Below are 12,998 nucleotides of genomic sequence, written 5' to 3'. Positions count from 1 at the left end.
TGTGCCGGCTCAAGTCTGAGACCCACGCAGATCAATGTCATAGGTTCACGTGTTCTGGGTTTGTTTTTCTTGACTACCACCCGCAAGTTAGGGATGGATCCTATCCTCTGTATTGGCTAAGGAAGTCCCTGACCCAGGGCCTCTGTTTGCTCATCTGTTACATGGGTATGAAAATAATACCTACTTCTTGGACCGAAACAGGCTCAAATGAGATACTATGCTTTGCAGGATTTCTGGTGGTGGTTCCTGAAGTTTACAGTCCCAGCAGGAATAAAAACTGATCTAATATGCTGAGGACCTGGGTGGGGGGGGTGGGCAGGGAGAATGGGAGCTCTAGAGGGGACATGGGAAGGGCCATAATTCACTCCAGGTACATTGGGAAAGAAAAGCCCTTCATTATGGAGCTCCTCCAAAGTACCGTCCTACCGTGCTGGGAAAATGTTCCTGCCCATGGCACTGACAACCCCTGATGGCTAGATCTGGTGGCTTCTTCGGTGCCTCTCTGTGATCTCTGACTTCGGGGTTGGCCATACCCTTCTTCAAGCCCTCGCCTCGCTCAGCTTCAGGAAAACCCCGTGTTCCTATTGTTCTCCCACCTCACCATCAACTCTTCTGCCCTCTCCCCAGCTCCTCCTCCTCCTGCCCCTGGGATCACGAGCACCTTGCTCTACTGCGTGCCCTCCATACCCTTCCTGGACAACCTTACCCACTCCCAGTTACCTTCTCTACGCTGAGCTCTGCTTGAGCGCCCAGGGTGTAAATGCAGCATATCCTCGCGTCTCCACTTAGTGCCCCCTCTACACCCCAACTCAACTCAACCAACTCTGGAGGCATCATCTTGCTTTTCCCTCCAACCTCCTTGGCCTTCTGGGTTCCTGTCTCGGGGTATCACATCTGGATATTATCCCAGGTGAGTTCTCTCCTTTGCCTCCATACACGGTCTTCCAGTCTAATTAGGTTTGCCTTCCCAGTTGTTCTAGAATCTGTCCTTTCCACTCCTCCTGTCCCTGTGCACTCCAGACCTGCTAGTTCAGGACTCTATAATAATCTCTCACCTGGACGATTTTAACAGCCTCTTAAACAGACTTCCTGGTTCTGGTCTAAGCCCCTCACTTTAGCCCAGATGGATCTTTCGGAGACAAGAATGCGGTCTCTGCCTTGCCTCCAACTTTCTGTCACCCATTGGAGCTGTCAATAGTCAGTGCAAACTTCACCTCCCATTCAATCAATGCTCACCGGGGCAGAGTGAAACGCTCCTCTCCACTTCTCTCCACTCAGCGATTTGTACAAACAGGGATATTTACTGAACTCTTGCTAAGTGCTCAGTACCAAGGCGAGCCAGCTATCTCTAGAGCTTTAACTGAGCCTCATAGCGTTGCCAAGAGTGTTATTCCTGGATTTACAGATGAGAAAACTGAGGACAAGAGAGGTTGGGTAACTTGCCCCCGGTTTCACAACTTGTCAGTAGCTGGGATTCATACCCAGGCCTCTCTGGTTGCAAAGAGCTGGTCCTCTTCACTGCTCTGCCTTGAGCTACCTCTTCCTAATTGGATCATGTTCTCTCTTTTTGTGTCTTCTCTTGTGTCTGAGAGGGTGCCTGGCATATGGCAGATGCCCGTGCAATGAATGAACAACTCTATCCACATTCCCATTTGATCCATATAACAACTCTAGGAACTACGGAAGTTCTCAATTTTTGTTACTCTGTAATATTTGATGATTACAAAAAAAATGTGTGTTGAATGTCTGGTTTATGAATATAAGCATCTGTGGACCCACTGCCCAACTTAGGAACTAGCACTTCACCAGCACCATTGAGGCTCCCTGTGTGCCTCCTGGTTCTGTTCCCTGCCTCCCTCCAGAAGTCAACACAGTATGGAATTTTGTGGTCACAGTTCACTTGCTTTGAAAAAAAAAAATAGTGTCCTCATATGGGGATGGATCCTATACAACATACTGTTTTGTTTGCTTTTTTACCTTTATGTAAATAGTACAACCCATAGACATTTCTCTGTGGCTTGATTTTTTTCAAGGTCACTGTGTTTCTAAATATATGACCTTGCATTTCAGCTGTCATTCATTCATTTTCTCCACTGCCTAGTACTCCATCATCTACATGGACCTCCATTACTTCATCTACTCTCTAGTCAATGGGCATGTAGGGTGGCTGGGTTTTAATTTTTTCTCTGCCACTCACTAACTGTGACTTTCGGTAAACTTCTAACCAATCTGTTCCTTAGTTTCTTCATCTATAAAATAAGAATGATACTAATACTACCTCTACTATAGGGTTGATGTGTGGGGATTGAGTGAATTAATTTAAATGAAAGTTTTAGGACTATGTCCAGCACAGTCAGTACTGAATAAATAACCAGCACATGCCATGCACTATACTAGCAGAGTACTTGTTCTGGGGACATGAGGGTGAAAAGACAGACAGGATCCTGCCCTCAGGGAACCCACTGTTCTGCAGAAGGAAATGGACACAAAATAAATAACGTAATGTGTCTTGTGATAAGGACAAGGAAGAAAACCACAAGGTGACAAGATCAAGTGACCAGGTACTGAGTCAGCTGGGTGGTCATGCAGGGAAAGCCCCCCTGTAGTAGGTGACACTTAGGATGAGGCACAAAGGATGAGAAAGAGGTCATGCAGGGAAAGCCCCCTGTAGGAGGTAACACTTAGGACGAAGCATGGAGGATAAGAAAGTCACCCAGGCAAAGAGCAGAGAGGAGAGTAGTCCAGCAGCTGGAAGGGCACATGCAAATGCCCTGAGGCAGGAAGCACTTGGCATGCTCAAGAGACTGCAAGGAGAGCAGCAAGGCTGGACCCAAGTAAGCAGGTTGCTGACGGGCAGGAGAAAAGGGCGGGAAAGCCACCCAGGGGCAGAGTCTGGATTTTACTCTAAGTATAGAGGGAGGTTTTATTTTATTTTATTTTTTTTTAAAGATTTTATTTATTTATTTGACAGAGAGAGATCACAAGTAGACGGAGAGGCAGGCAGAGAGAGAGAGAGAGAGAGAAGGAAGCAGGCTCCCTGCCGATCAGAGAGCCCGATGCGGGACTCGATCCCAGGACCCTGAGATCATGACCTGAGCCGAAGGCAGCGGCTCAACCCACTGAGCCACCCAGGAGCCCCTAGAGGGAGGTTTTAAACAGTGAAGTGATATGATATGATTTATGTTTTTAAAAGATCACTCCAACTGTTGTGTGAAGATCAACTATCTATGAATTCATCTAAATACTTCTTGTAGCCACTAGTATTTTTAGCCAGTACGCCCTCTGTGCAAAGCAAAACTTCCCCTTATTGGTCTTAAATTTACTGCTCTCGGGTTTCAAGGGGAGCTCCCTTCTGCCTTGTCTCATAGGGTTACCAGCCCCAGTCAGTCTCTGCTCAAGATATTTTACAGAAGGGGTGAGAGGATGGTCCCCCAGGTTGCATCATACCTGTGCTGTGATGTTTGCCTACCTGTCCAATGAGAGTGGCCACTCAGAGAGGCTGGAAGGAGGAAGTGAGAGGTAGCTCCGCAGAACTGAGAGGCCAGTGCAGGCCAGTGGCTACGAAGATGACGATGGAGGGGGCGATGGGGTTTCTGCTGCATGATCTCGTGCGAGTCATTGAACGTCTCTACCCTGAGCTGGGAAATAAGATGAAATAATGATGTTGTGAAATAAACTTGTGAAATAAGGGTGTTACACCAGATGATGCCACCGTATGCACGAATCACTATTAGGGATTTACACTCCCATCCTGCCCTGTAGGCATGGACACCTTGACAGGGACATGACCTCATGGGACCTGCCCCCAGTTGGCCCCAGATCCCCCACTCCCAGCAGAGTGTGGGCTCTCACCATGCCCAGTGTGATCCAGGCTTTCAAAGGTGTTTCAGACTGTGTGGCCCTAAATATAAGCCAACCTAATCATCTGGTGGTCTACGGAAGCCACGGCTATCTGCGCAACCCCGGGGAAAGAACCTGCGCTATCCACTGTCCACTGAAGGATGACCCTGCTTCCTGTTGCATTGGGAAAACCGAAGCAATCAGAAGGAAACTTCCCCTGGCTCCCACCTCAACCTGTGCTCACCTGCCAGTGTCTGGGCCAGTTCTCTGCCTCTCCATGTTGCAAGGAGCTCTTGTGTTTGCTTCCAAGTCCACCCCCACTGCAAGGGCACCATACTGCCTCCTCTCTTGCCTCCAGGGCTCATCCAGCAATTCCTCCTGCATCTCCTGCAGCAACAGGTTTCCTTCTCTCCTGCTGGCTCTTTCCCATCAACACACAATCATGCTGTCATTCTCCCAGTCTTAACATGCACACACACACACGCGCACACACACACACACACACACACACACACACACACACAGAGGCTCTTTGGCTTTCCCTCTAAAGTAAAAGTTCTCCAAGAGTTTTCTGATTGACAATCTTAATTGCTTGTCCCCTTCTTTCTTCAGTGCCTTTTAGTTAGGCTTTCATCCACTCTGACCCATTGAAAGTGCTCTTGTCAAGGTCATTGATGACCTCATGCTGCCCAACGCAATGGTCAATGCCCAGTCCTCATCAGCAGCATCTGACCAGGTGACTGAGCTCTCCTACTTGAACACATCCTCCCCAAATCTTGACCTTCCTCTCTCAGTTCCCCTTGCATCTCATGGGACCCATTTTCATTCTCCTTCTCCTTCATCTTCCCAATCTCCACATACTGGCATTCCCTGGAAGTTGGCCCTTGGACCTATCCACTTCCCCAGCTCATTCCAGGGTGCTCCCCTCTGGTCCTGAGGCTTTATACAGATCCTACCTGCTGATGACTGTAGATTTGTTTCTCCAACCCAGACCTTCCCAATCAACTCTAGAATCACACATCCCTGCTCAGCTATTTAACAAGAAACCCAAACTCAATATAGCCCAACAGAAGTCTTAATTTTTACCCCCAAACCTGATCCTCTCTTGGTCTTCCCACCTCAGCGAAAGGCAACTCCATCCCTCCCATGGCTTGGGGTGGGTCATCTCTGACCCCTCTCTCTCACACTCACTCCTGACCCGGCACAAATACCTCCAGCTCTACCTTCAAAAGGTGTTCAGAATCTGACGCTCACCGCCTTGATGCTACTACTCACACTGAGTCACCATCTTCTCTTGCCTGGATCTGTGTAAAGCCTTCTGGTGGGATTCCTTTCTTTTGCCCTTGCTCCCCGCTTCACCTTCTATTCTCCATACAGTAGCCAGCAGGATCTTTTATAAACATGAGTCAAACTACTTCCATCCTCTTTTCAAATGAATGTTCCAGTGGCTCCCTTGTCACTTGAAGAGCATCTGAGCACCTTCCCATGACCTAGGAGGTCCTACCTGAGCTGGGCATGTCCTTCCTCACCTACTCTCCTCTTGCTTTCCTTTCCCTCCCTTCAGCCACTCTGGCATCCCTGATGATCTTGGAGCAGCCAAGTATAATCATGCCTCAGGGCTTTTGCACTTGCTCTCCCCTCTGCTAAAGGAGACTACTCTGGATCCATCCACAGGGTTCACTTCTGCTCATCATTAAGGAGGTTCCCCTGGCCACTCCCCATAAAGAAGCACCCCATCCTCCCTCTGTCACCTCTACCACTTTCTAACCCCTCTTCTGCTTTCCTTTACTTCCTGGCATTCATCACCATCAAAAGACATTCTGAGCATTTTTTAAAATTTGCTTATCATGTCTCCCCATTAGAATGTCAGTTCCACAAAGGCAGGGACTTTGTTTCACCCTCTACTGTATTACCCAAAACAGTTCCTGCACCATAGTAGGTGCTGAGGAAAAATACATGAAATGCATTCAAGTGTTCGAATAACTGAGAAGTTATTTTTTGGTATCCATGGTGGCATCTTCCCTAAAGGATTTTCAACAATTTGCTGATTCAACAAACATTTTATGGGGTATTTTATTTATGTGCCCACTTTAAAACCTATCCTCCCTGCTAAGATGAATTTCCCCTAAATTCTCTGTGCTGTGCCCCTCCCTAGGCTCAGCCATAAGATGCAACAGTCATACATTCCACATTCATTTGTTGAGCATCTATTATGTGTCAGCTATTGTGCTAGGTCCTAAAATTCAAAAAGTTGGATCAAAATAAGATTGTCTCTGGAGAGATGAAAATAAATAACTTAAATACACAATTCCCCTAAGAGTAAAAGTATTGGTGAGGATGTTGTAATTGGAGAGTCTGGTGCCTTATCCGTTGTAAATGGGCACAACCTTTGTGGATGGCTTGTCCTTTTGCTACTGAATCTCCAGTCTAGGAATTTACCTTCAGAATGTTACCACCCAAAGACACAAAGACACAGGGATTGTCACTGAACTTTTTTTTCCCCATGATCGTGAAAAATTGGAAACACCAATGCCCCATCATAGGAGGCTGGTTATGAAAAGAATGATAGATTCATCTAACTGATACTAAGGGACCATTAAACATGATTCTGTGCAAGGATATTTAGTGAAACTTGGAAAGATATTTGCAATATATGATCATTATAAGTGAAAAACTTTAAAAAACCAGATTGCAGAACAACATGTAAAGTGTGACGTCATTCTTATATATACACATTTGTATCTGTGTAGATCACAAAGAAGTTCAGAAATAGGGCCCCCACATGTTTAAAATGTGGTGGTTTCAATTGCTGAATTGAGGTGATGGGTGTATGAATGTTTACATGCTACTCTTTCAACCTTTCTGTTTGTTAAAAAAAAAATCTTACAATATAAAGTTGAAAGAAAATGTGGTTATTTTTGAGTAGAGTAATTTGGGGAGGGTTTTTAAAAAAATTTCTTTGTACTTTATGTATTTAATTTAAATTCCTATAATGAGCCTCCACCACTTTTTTTTTTTTAAAGTAGGCTCTATGCCCAGCATGAAGCCCATTGTGGGGCTTGAACCCACAACCCTGAGATCAAGGCCTGAGTTGAGATCAAGAGTCAGATGCCTAACTGACGGAGCCAGGCACCCTAACGACCACTTTTACAAAAATAATTAAGTGATTTCAAAATAAAATAGAGTGCTTGTTACACAAAATGTTTAAATCAGTTTTGTTGGGGCTCCTGGGTGGCTCAGTCATTAAGTGTCTGCCTTCGGCTCAGGCCATGGTCCTGGGGTCCTGGGATTGAGTTCCGAATTGGACTCCCTGCTCAGTGGGGCACCTGCTTCTCCCTCTCCCTCTCACCCTACTCCTGTTCTCCCTCTCTCTCTCTCTCAAATAAAATAAATAAAATCTTAAAAAAAAAAAAAAGAATAGTTGCCCTGATAGATTATAAAAAAGGGCAGGGGGAGGAAGGCAATGCAGACACCTGGGAATAGAGAATTGGGTACATTAATTGTGGTAGTCATACAAATACTGTGCTACTGTTTAAAAAGGTGTTACAGAAGAGATATTTGTAGTACTTTGATAAGTTAAAAAACAGGCCATAAACAGTTTATACAGTATTAACCTGTTTTTGAAAAAAAAAAACGACATATAATTCCCGCCCCTAGAAAAAACTGGAAACATCCACGCCAAAATGTCAGCAGTGGTTTTCTTTGGGAAATGGCATTGCAGGTGGTTTCCCCCTTCCTTTTGCTTATTTATATGTCATAAATCAGTTATGTCTGATAGAACGTTCCGCAGTGATGGAAATGATCTGTATCTGTTCTGTCTAGTAGGGCAGCGCCTAGCCACGTGTGGCTCCTGAGCACTTTCAATGTGGCTAGTGAGTCTGAAGAGTGGAATTTTACATTTTACTTAATTGTGTTTATTTATTTATTTTTAAACAATTTCTTTTTTTTTTAAGATTTTATTTATTTATTTGACAGAGGGAGAGAGATCACAAGTAGGCAGAGAGGCAGGCAGAGAGAGAGGGGGAAGCAGGCTCCCCGCTGAGCAGAGAGCCCCATGTGGGGCTCGATCCCAGGACCCTGAGATCATGACCTGAGCCGAAGGCAGAGGCTTAACTGACTGAGCCACCCAGGTGCCCCAATCATGTTTAATATAAATGTGAATGGCCGTGTGTACATAGTAGTTACTTACTGCATTGAGCATTGAGGTTCTGAATTGTTTACAGAGAACACACAGTGGCTTTGCAAAGAAGGAAAAAAGGAGCTTTTCTTTCTTTTTTCTTGTTTGTTTATTTATTCTGCTACTTGTAGAACTCCTTGGAGATCTCCGTAAGAGGCGCGGAGTGTCAGGGCTTTGCAAACTGTGAAGTGCTGTACTCAGGAGTGCTGCCATCTGTGACTCTTCTTATCTAGCCCCTTTTTCGCCCTTCCCTCCTGGGCTCTGAGATGGAGCCCCAGCTAGAGACAGCATCTCCGGGTGGTCTCTGGAAACGGGGAGGGTGTCTTGGGATCTGTCCCCCACCCTCCCCCCACCCCCTGCCGCAAAGGAAGCATTCATTCACACATTCATTCATTCAACAGTCATTGTGAACCCTCCCTCTCCCGGCTGGCCAGGCACCGCTCTAGCACAGGGGACAGTGGGACAATGACACATGTATCTGCTCCTGTGGAGATGGCGTGGGACAGGCCGGTGAGATACGGAGTGGAAAGTCACAGGGCTGGGACATGGAGGCCTGCCTGGCTTTGTGCCCGGGCTCGGCCTCCTCGGGGCACAGCACTTAATCTCCCTAAGCCTTCACTTTCTCTTCTATAAAAGCCAGAAAAGAGGGACACTGCCCTGCGGAAGCACAGTGTTGACCAGAGCTGGGAAAGCGCATTACAAAGGCTTGCAGAGATGTTCATGGCCAGAGAATATGCTTTCCTGGGGAAACAACTGGGTAGTGAGAGCCAGTCCGATGCCTACCACAGATATTATTTTGGATTATTTAAGCATAGTTAATGTATCAACCTTAGGGGCACCTGGGTGGCTCATTTGGTTAAGCGTCTGCCTTTGGCTCAGGTCGTCATCCCAGGGTTCTGGGATCGAGTCTCGCATTGGGATCCCTTGCTCAGCAGGGAGCCTGCTTCTGCCTCTGCCTCCTGATCCCCCTGCTCATGCTCTCTCTTTCTCTCTCTCTCACAAATAAATAAAATCTTAAAAAAAAAAAAATAGGGGCACCTGGGTGGCTCAGTGGGTTAAAGCCTCTGCCTTCGGTTCGGGTCATGATCTCAGGGTCCTGGGATCGAGCCCCGCATCGGGCTCTCTGCTCAGCTGGGACCCTGCCTCCCCTCTCTCTGTGCCTGCTTCTCAGTCTGTGTGTGATCTCTCTGTCAAATAAATAAATAAAATCTTAAAAAAAAAAAGATATTAACATTAGGAAGACCAGTAGAAGATGTAGTCATCCACCCATGAGACGTCTGCTTCAGGTCAAGGGGGATTCGGGGTTCTGTCTGGAAATACAGACCTGGATTACCATCCTCCCCTTAGGATCTTGGCAAGAGAGCAGAGGGGACACATAAGGAAACAGGCAAACTCCACTCGGCCGTCCCACTGGTATATGCTGGGTCACTAGGGACACAATGGAACAAGACAGCCTCTGCTTTCAGGAAGCTTCCAAAGGAAGCCAGGAGGCAGCTGTTCGTCAAATAGCCGCTCAAATATATAATTACAAACTGTGATAAGGGTTACGGGGAGGAAGCAGAGCACTATGAAGACATGTCATGGGACATCTTGATTTAATGGGAGTAGGAGGGTCAGAGATGCTGTCTCTGAGGAGAGCAGGCTCTGAAGGGGCTTCATAGGGGGTGATGGGGTGGGGGCAGAGGGCTTGGGTGGGAGGCAGATGAGCGCTCCTGAGGCCAGTGTGGCTGGAACCCGTAGGCAGAAGGAATGGGGTCTGCCACACGGCTGGGGCAGGGGCCCAGCCTGCTGGGTCCGCCAGACCAAGCTCGGACCGATGAACCGTGGCAGGGGAGGAGCGGGGAGCACAGTTGTTCATTCTGGGATGAATGCTGAAGGGGCAGGATGGAGGTAGGGAGGGCACAATGCTGCTGAGGTAAGGGGGTGGCAGCGGGAGGCAGAGACGGGGAGAGATTTGAGAGCTGTTTGGAGACTTGGCATTGGATTCGCCCCGGGGACGTGGCAGGAGGGGTCCCAGTGTGGTGAGTTCTGTGAAGGAGGTCTGATTAAAACTGACTTGAGGGGTGCATCTGGGCGGGGCTGTGCAAGGGGCTGCAGCGCCCCCGGTGGAGACAAAGGGGAAAGACAGTCTCCGCAGTCAGTCTCCGCAAAGACCGTCCTCTGTGTGCCTGGGGAGCTCGCAGAGAAATGAAACTGAGGTTTGTTGAGCCCTGGCTGTGTGCCAGGCCCTATTCCAAGGGCTGCACCTTCATCGCCTGATTTAATCCCCACAACAATCCTAGGACATCGGTGCTATTACAACTCCCATTTTACAGAGGAGGAAACTGAGGGTCAAAGAGGCATTGAGGCTGTGAGGCGAATCCCAGCCAGGCTGAGCCCGGTCCCGCCTTTTCACGGTGGTGTCATACTGCTCTTGTGGTTTGCGGTGACAAGAGCCTGGAGGAGCTGGAAAAGGTGGGAGGGGTGGGGCAGAAGCTGGAGAGATGGTTTCCCCGAACACTGATGGATGGGCTGCCCTCGTCAGGTTAGGGGGTCTGGACTTGGCTGTGGCAGAATGGGTAGCACATTCTTAGGGAGGAGGTGATGAGGTCAGATAGGCTTTTTTTTGAGAACTCACTCTGGGACCAGGGAGAACAGACGGGGGATGGAATTCCAGAGGGGATGAGACTGAGGCAGGGCATGGGGGCGCCCAGGGAAGGGGCCACCGCAACAGTGAGGGGCAGGCTGTGAGACGAGCAGCGGGGCTCCGGGCAGCAGGGATGGACTCCAGACAGACAGGGTGGCTGACCAGCAGGATTTGAGGGATGAAGATTCAAACTTGGGTCACAGGAGGATGCTATGTATTTTATTCATGCATAGAGCAAACTTTTACCAAGCACCTACTAAGCGCCAGGTTCAGAGCAAAGTACTGAGAACCCAGAGAAAAAAGATGAAATTGGTAGGAAGCCAAGAAGGGAGGGGGGAAATGCAAGAAGAGAAGAAGGGAGGGGGCAGACAATGATGAGTTTGGTTAGGGAGGTACTGAGTTGGAGGGGTGGGGGACAGCTATGGGACAACATCCAAGGGGCATTGGGTAAGGGGTCTGGGCCTCGGGAGAGAGGCGCATTTGAGATACAGGATTTAGAAAATAAAGTCTTGAGGACAACTTGTTAAATTTACTGAACATCATTGATCTGTACACTTAAAATGAGCTGATTTTTATGACATGAATTATATCCCAATTAAGTTCAAAAATGCGACTAGGAAAAAACCCCAACAAGTCTCAAAAAGTCATGAAAACAGGGAGGGGGTGAACATTCCAGAGGGAAGGCAGAGGGCAGGAGTGAAGGCCTGGGGACAGGATGGGGCGGGGGTGGGGTGAGGGGTGTAACATGGTGTGACTGAATTTGGGCAGCTGTGAAGGAAGTGCCTTGCTCACAGGCTACTGAGCACTGGCCCCCTGCAGGTGGTGCGGGAGCCTTTGCTTCCTAGACTGAATAAATCCTCCGGACAACCCCAGAAACATGATGCCATCCTCATTTTACAGTTGGGGAAACTAAGGTTCAGAGAGGTTAAGCAAGTTACCCAAAGTCATATTGCCTTCATTAAAGGAGTAGAATCAGTTCAGTCCAGGTCTGTTGGTTCCAAAGTTTGGGCTTTTAATTAACTCTGGACCAAGTTTTGCCACAGAGAACAAATGCCCCATCCGAGAAGAGGCAGGTAGTGGGGCTGGATCCTGGGAGCCCACTGCCAAGAGACCTGGGGCCGAGACACAGGCGCTACAATGGCGCCATCTGCTGGCCCAGGTGTGGAGCTTGGCCGGCGATGGGCAGTGCTCATTCCCCAACTTGGCACAATTCTCTTTTTCTTCCCCTCTCAACATTGCTTCCTCCCACTAGGCCTTAGAGCTAGTAGACAGGGATTATAGTCTGGCCTCAATTTACCAATGAGGACACCAAGGCTTAGACAGGAGAAGATGACTAGAGAAGTAGAGGAGGACCCAGGATTCAAGTCCATGTCCATGAGATGCTCTCCACATCCTATGGAGATTCCCATAGTGTCCCCGAGGGCATCCAGGGGCATCTAGGTCAAGTCCCTCTCTTCCTGCTTTACTTATGGGAATACAGCTTCAGGCAGTTGTCTGACCTATCAAGGTGTGTCTCTGTGTGGGGGTTTGGTTTACAGAGGTTACTTCTGTATCGACAGGCGGTGTCCTGGGTTCTCAGGCTGGGCAGAAGCTCTGTCCCCTCTTTCCACCGGGGAACCTAAGCCAGGCAGTATCGCTCTTTGGAGATACTTTCTCCTTCCTCCTTCCATAACCCCTCAGGTATTGTGAGTCTCAGGTTCAAGAAGGAGGGGGGGAGGGGGAAAAAAAGAGGCCCAGGGAGAAGGGAGGACAATGAGCTGGGAGACAGAGAGGCAGGACCCCTGCGAAAGGGAGAGAGTGGGGCCAGAGCAAGGCCAAGATGGGTGATAAGGACAGACACGATCCTAAGCTGAGCCACCACCACTGAGGGACAGGCACTGAGGCATGTACTTCACAGGGCTAGGGCCCTTAACTAACTCCGACAGACAGGAAGGATTATTACCCTCGTTTACAGTTGAGGAGCAATATGAGGGAGTTTGAATAATGTGCTCAAGGTCACATGCAAGTAGATTTGAAACTGGCATCTAAACCCAGGAAGCAAGACTCCCAGGAGAGAGGGAATGATGGAAAGCAGAGAGAAAGGGGCGACAAAATATTGGAACAGAGATCAGGCTGGGTGTGAGGCTGCAGCAAAGGGGTACTGCTGCTGGGGGGGGTCTTGTCCTTGAGTTTATGAATATATATATATGTCATGGGGAGGGAGAGGGTCTGAGAGTCTCTTGTCATGTCTTGGTAACAGCCATGGTGAATTGCTGGGCTGTGGCTGAGCAGACCAGCGTTGGTGAGGGGCCTTTCTTGTGCCCCACATTTCTGGGTTGACTCATAGTCATCCTTCTTTTTTTTTTTTTTTTTTTT

Source organism: Enhydra lutris, unplaced genomic scaffold, assembly GCF_002288905.1.
Source record: "Enhydra lutris kenyoni isolate GAN:26980312 unplaced genomic scaffold, ASM228890v2 scaffoldscaffold38, whole genome shotgun sequence".
Lineage (NCBI taxonomy): Eukaryota > Metazoa > Chordata > Mammalia > Carnivora > Mustelidae > Enhydra > Enhydra lutris.
Note: the sequence above shows the minus strand (reverse complement) of the source record.